General features: G+C 35.7%; 1 pseudogene; it reads left to right on the top strand.

Annotated features, from left to right (window-relative positions):
* Positions 1 to 958: 958 nt before the first annotated feature.
* Positions 959 to 1,887, top strand: LOC102501089 (olfactory receptor 4C15-like; annotated as a pseudogene).
* Positions 1,888 to 6,839: the final 4,952 nt, after the last annotated feature.

The raw sequence follows: 6,839 nt of genomic DNA, 5'->3' as shown, positions 1-6,839 counted from the left end.
CGAGCTGACTGTGGTTCCAAATCTTGAGTCATCATGAAGAATGCCAAGCGTATGTATCACAAAGATTCTGTCTAGCTCGAGGGTGAGGAAAATGGGATTGGAATAGATTAGACCTGTTAGGGAGAGCCTTTCTCTCTTTAAGAAAATAAAAAAAAATTTAAAAAAGGAAAAATGTTAATAATTCAAAGGCCCAATACAGCTTGGATTTTTAAAAAAATATTTGAGGATAGGAGGTCACATACTCTTATTCACGACAATGTCAGGCATTATAAATGTCAGTATTGCTTTCCCTGCAACTGAGATGCAGTCTCTATGCTTTTCAATAAACCAACCCCAGAAACCAACTGGTAACCGAATTATCAAAACTGGCACTTGAGATCAAGTCTGTTCTCTTCTCTACCACATGTGGAGATTTCATTTTCTATGTTTTGAAACTCTGGCTATCTTTTTTTATTTTTTGGAGAGATTTTCGCTATAGGACGTGTGCGCTCTCCAGACAGACAGAGAGGGACATAGAGACAGAAAGCGAGAAATCACCCCCCAGGAGAGATGGTCATGCCGCAATCCCTTCTCCTCCATTTTCCTCTCGGGATCTTGGGCATGTACGCACATGCACCCGGCGTGAGTTTTAAACCACCGGGTCCGGGACATGACCCGCAGTAGACTATGTGGGAGTCCAGTGACATAGCCATTATGCTAACTGCTGGTTCCCGAAACTCTGGATACCTTGAAGTATCAACAATTAATCCCACCTCAATTTCTGTGACTTTTCATTGCTACCATCACAAAATTTGGATTATGTTTTCTCAGGGACAACAGATGCCCTCAAAATAATGTCACATATGTGTGCAACGACTTGCTCATGACGTATACTACTATAAACAGATCTGCAAGTTTTTTTCACAGTTGCAGATTCTACAGGATTACTGATGTAGGTTTCATCGTTTCCTTCAAAGACATGCACAACCAAAGCTTGGTTACTGAGTTTGTCCTTCTGGGGCTTTCACAAAATCCAAATATTCAGAAAATAGTATTTGTTGTTTTTTTGTTTGTGTACATTGCAACCATTGGGGGCAACATTCTAATTGTAGTGAGCGTCCTCAGCAGCCCTGCCCTGCTGGGCTCCCCATGCACTTATTCTTGGCCTTTCTGTCTTTCCTGGATGCGTGTTTCTCCTCTATTATCACCCCAAGGATGATTGCAGATACCATCTCTGAGAAGAAAACCATCTCTTTCCAAGGTTGCATGATCCAAATGTTTGCTGGACACTTCTTTGCTGGGGTAGAGGTGATTGTCCTCATGGCCATGGTCTATGACCCTTACATGGACATTTGCAAGCCCTTGCACTACTCTTCTATCATGAATTGGAGGCTCTGTGGCATTCTGATGGGAGTAGCCTGGACAGGGGGCTTCTTGCATTCCATGATACAAATTCTTTTTACTTTTCAGTTGCCCTTTTGTGGCCCTATGTCATTGATCATTTTATGTGTGACTTGTACCCACTACTGAAGCTTACCTGCACAGACACTCATATTGTTGGCATTTTGGTTGTCGCTAACAGTGGGTTCTTCTGCATTTTAATCTTCTCCTTGTTGCTTATCTCCTATTGTGTCATTTTGCTCTCACTGAGGACCCATAGTTCTGAAGGGCAGTGAAAAACACTCTCCATTTGTGGATCTCATATCGCTGTTGTGGTTTTATTTTTTGTCCCATGCAAAATATGCACGATCTCCAACTACTCTCTCCTCTGACAAAATAGTGGAAATATTTTACACCATCGTAACCCCATTGCTCAATCCTCTGATTTATACTTTGAGGAATAAGGACATGAAATATGCTATGAGTAAAGTGTGGAAAAGATTAAAGTATTTTTCTGATGAAAAATAAAACATTAAGGTTTAAAAATTAGGTGTAAAGAAGTAAAAATGATCTTAGACAAAAAGTTTTCTGATATACCTGGTACAGAAAGAGGTAAGGTAGAAAAAGCTTCAGAATGTTTTCACTTTCATATTTTTACACATTATGTGTAAAGAGAATTTTATGATTATTTGGAATCTAATAATTGAAAAAATAATCAAAAGAGAAATTACATACTAGACTACTTGCTATTCACTATGTGTTTTAAAGTCCTTTGTGGAGGGAGAACAAAAATATCTTCAAGCTTAGGAAAAGACTCCTACTCAAACTATTTCAAATGGAAAAGTTTATATCTAGGACATCAAATCTAAGTGACTTTGATGAGAGGTATTTCATTCCCTGCTAGGATCCTACAATGAGGATGAAGAATGGAGATAGCAAAGGAGAATTAGACAGAAATTGAAGGAAGACAATACCATGAAGAGATTACACTATACTCTGCTCTTTTGCTGAAAGACTTAGTAATGATTAGCAAGCCTAGCTATCTAACAAAAGCATCTCAGAAAAAAATGCGCACCTCAGTGTATGGCCTTTTACTTAGGAATGGACCGGAAGAATCTTGAAAAAGGTCTTTGACATGTCATTTTAAAGTTTTTGAGCCAGTTTTTCATTAATTGCATGGACTATGAAGTTGGGAAATTATAAAATTTCTGTAAAGGCTAAAAGATACAATATAAAAGAAAGAATCCCTGTTTCAGAGAATGTGTAAAATAAGTACTTGTATGTCCTTCTTAATTCTTTTTAAAGATGAAGAATGGAGACCCAGAGAAGTGTTAGGAAGTAATTGCTGAATTCAGTAATAAAACTCTGAGACCATGTTGATCTCAATGAATGCATACACTTTGTCAACAAGACACCTTCCTGCCTTCACATTCCCAACTTTTATCTTAGCTTATTTAAAATAAAGAAAATGGAATTGTATTAGTAGTAGTTGTTTATTATTATTATTGTATTATTAGTAGTTGTTCACTATTTCCTGATGTATTTACTTCTTACAATTTTTGATTTAATTAATGCAGTTTTTGTAGAGACCAACTGAGTGTTTACCTGAAGGAATGCATGCTTCTTTCCTTCTTATGGTTTTTCATTCTCTTTTCTCACTTAAATGTTCTTCGCCTCACAACCCTCTTTATTGCTATCCTCCAGCAGAAACTCAATGTATTAAAAATAAGTAATAAATAATTTGTTTTCTCTTTTATAGTAATCAGAGATAATTAGAACTGTCAATCAGGACTTATAGCATCCTTCATTTATCACACTGGACTAATATTGCTTTAGCTAGATGACTAAGAATCGTTAAGCTTTATTTAGATGATGTAGTTTTATTAGAGGTAGATAGACAATTTGAAGTAGTAATTTTGAAATATTTACTCTAAGTATAGAAACCCAATATAAACTTATTGAATAACTGAATTTCAGAGAAGCTTGTGGGAAGCTTTTCTTTAACATATTTAATATATTAAAGATAGAACTCCATTTCTTTATCATTTTTGGAAGTTCATTAAGCAATTAATTTCTTTTAGAGTGAGATTTCCACTTTTGGAAGAAAACTTGGTATGGTCACATACACCTATGTGAAATTTTTATGTAGTTAATAATTGTATTTATTTATTTTAAATTATTAATTAAAATTTATCCTTCTTCTTCAACTTAATGAGAGAGAGAAAGGGAGAATAAGAAATCAAGCCAACAGTTCTGGGACTCGAAGCAAAGTCTGCCATGTGGGAATCCAGCACCTTAACCACTGTGCAACCAGTTGGGCCCTATCTTATTTAGAAGTATTTGATCTCTCCGACATGATAGCAAAAAAGGTAAAGATCATCTTTCCCTGCCTTGCATGGCATATTTGTGTATGTCTGTACTATATGTATGGTGACTAATGGGATGATATTATTTATTCATTGATGAATTGGTGATTATTCAGAATAAAAAAAAGTATTTAAAATATATATATATGAAGTTTTTGTCTAGGGTATGTGGGCTCACCAAAGAGAGACAGAGAGAGACAGAAACAGTGAGAGGAAATGTAAGAAGTTACCCCCCACAAGGAGAATGGCCATGCTGCAAACCTTTCTACTTCATTTTCCTCCTGGGATCTTGGACACACACACACATGCACCTGGCATGGTTTTCAAGCCACCAGGTCCAGGACTCAAACTGCAGTCAGTTATGTGTGAGTCCAGAGACATAATTGCTATGCTATCTGTTGGCCTCAAGCATAGAAACATTTTAAGACAGAATAAAGATGGTAACTCCCAAACTGAATTAATAGACAATGCTGAAAAAGCAAAATATCAACAGATTTGACTATATAAAATTAAAAACTGAGTTTAAAATGTAAAGAAACCAGGACATTAACTCTCAAAAATAAACATAATTCAGAATCGATGGAAAAAAATAAAAAATGCAAACATATTATAATTAATCATCATAATTTCTATTCTAGTTACTAAGATAAATAACATAATATGCAGGCAATGAGTTTATTAGAAATCTGTACCATGCTGCTGTATCTTTAGAAACAATGGAAAAAAATTACCTGATCTGTGCATAAAAGGTATATTTAACCAACTGTATATACATGCAAAATTCTGAAAAATCAGGAAAAATATACATGGAACTAACAGTTACCATGTAGAATGGGACTGAGAAGTTATGAAGTTTTTTTTTTTTTCTTTTTGAGAGATTTTCACTGTAGGGCGCATGCGCTCGCCAGACAGACAGAGAGAGACATAGAGACAGAAAGCGAGAAATCACCCCCCAGGGGGGATGGTCACGCCGCAATCCCTTCTCCTCTCGGGATCTTGGGCACGCACGCACACGCGCCCGGCGTGAGTTTTAAGCCACCGGGTCCGGGACGTGAACCACGGTCGACTACGTGGGAGTCCAGCGACATAGCCATTACGCTAACTGCTGGTTCCCAGAAGTTATGAAGTTTTGACGAGGCTACTTTTTTTCTTTTATCTGATAGAAGACCTGTGCACTTGCAGGAGAGAGACAAAGGAAGAGAGAGAGAGAGAGAAAAAAAAAAACCCTAGAGGGCATGCTCACATTGGGAACCCTTCTCCTCCACTTTTCCCTCTTTTGGGGGTTTTGGGCACAAATACACATGTATCCAGCGTTTTGTTCAAGTCATCAGTCTGGGACTCCAACCTTGTAGCCAGCCACATGGGAGCCACTCCATGAGGTGGCCCCAATAGGTATATTTTTACCTTTTAAACCTCTGTAAATTTGAAGGCTCTTTGATAATAGTTTTGATAAATATGAGAATATATGTACTTATACCTTATTTCCTCAGAAAATTATTTCAATAAGATTATTTAAAATAACATAAATGAGAAAAGGCTTATTCAAAAATTATTATGAGACAAAAATTTAATAGTAACTTAAAAACAAGTAGCAAAATTTATATTATGAGGGTCCAGCAGGTGTATGGTGATTAAGGTGGCTGGACTCCTATATGGCTGACCATGGTTTGAGTCTCTGAGCTGCCAGCTTCCTTTCTCATTTTTCTGTCCTCTTTCTCTGTCTCTCTCTGGTCAACTTAAAAAACATAAATAAATAAAATAATAGCAATAAATAAATTTAAATTAAATGATTCTTTAAAAATTTATATTATGAAACTTTGATGTGTTAATATAGAGTTTCTAAAATGAATAATGTATTATAAATATTCTTTAGATACATGGGAAAAGGCCTTAAACAATCAAAAATGAAAATCAGAATGTAAAACCTAACAGTATGAGATTGAAATGATAAATTATGTCTGTATATAAATAAAAAATAGACTAGATAAAAGTAAAAGATTAGAATATTAAAATTCTGAAGTACAATTTTTAAATTATATTTTGAGAAAAACAAATAATGGAAGATACCAAAACTTCTGGAAAGTCTAATTTAAATAATAATTCTAAGTGGAACCATTTTTCAGATTATGGCAATATAACCAGATTATGGCAATATAAGAAATGATACATCCAGCTGGATCCTTAGGATGTGACACTCAATACCATTCATCTACCATGTGAAAGGATTATTTGAAATACACAGTAATTTTCTTTAATGTAACCAACCTCAAAGAGCTATTCAAATATCTAATATATCTTGACTGAAAAATGAGTGATCACCATGAGCCAAGAGTCAGAGAAACAATGTCTTTTTTGAGAATAATTCTTTTATTTAACTTTATTTATTTTTTAATTTGACTAGAGACGGAAAGAGCGAGAGTGAGAAAGTAAAAGAGAGAGAGAAAGAATGAGAAAGCAAGCCACCAAGTCTGGGACTAGAACCACGGTCAGCCATGTAGGAGTCCAGTGCCCTTACCCATCATACCACCTGCTAGCCCCAAGAAATGACTTTTTAAGGTAAAAAAAATTTTGAGAGAGATTTTTGCCATAGGGCACATGTGCTTGCTGGAGAGACAGAGAGAGAGAAACCTAGAAATCATTCCCCAGGGAGATTGGCCATACCTCAATCCCTTCTTCATCCTCCTCTTGGGATTTTGGGCATGCACACATAAGCCTTCAGCATGAGTTTTATGTCACTGGGTCTGGGACTCAAACTGTAGTTGACTATGGAGGAGTCAAGCAATTTCACCATTATAACATCTGCTGGTCCCATTTTTAATGGTAAATTTTAATGAAGGTATTCTAAAGTTCAAGAGAAATGAGCACAAATTGATTTCTAAGTCAAGAAATTTTCTTTCTCAAAAGGGGATTTCCAAATGTACTATCTTTGAATTATGGATCGATACTCTCTTTCAGTAATTGAGATGCACCTATTGTATAAGCACATATGTACCAGATACATATGATCCAGATAATAAAATATTTACTAGAACCTGTTATATGAATTAAAAACTTCAAGAAATTAAAATGGCTTGTTTACAGTTGTAGAACAAACTCATTATGTCTCAGACCATA

The sequence above is a fragment of the Tupaia chinensis genome, unplaced genomic scaffold (assembly GCF_000334495.1).
Source record: "Tupaia chinensis unplaced genomic scaffold, TupChi_1.0 Scaffold142061_1, whole genome shotgun sequence".
Taxonomy (NCBI): Eukaryota; Metazoa; Chordata; class Mammalia; order Scandentia; family Tupaiidae; genus Tupaia; species Tupaia belangeri.
The sequence above is the reverse complement of the archived record's forward strand: the minus strand, read 5'-3'. Positions and strand labels throughout refer to the sequence as shown.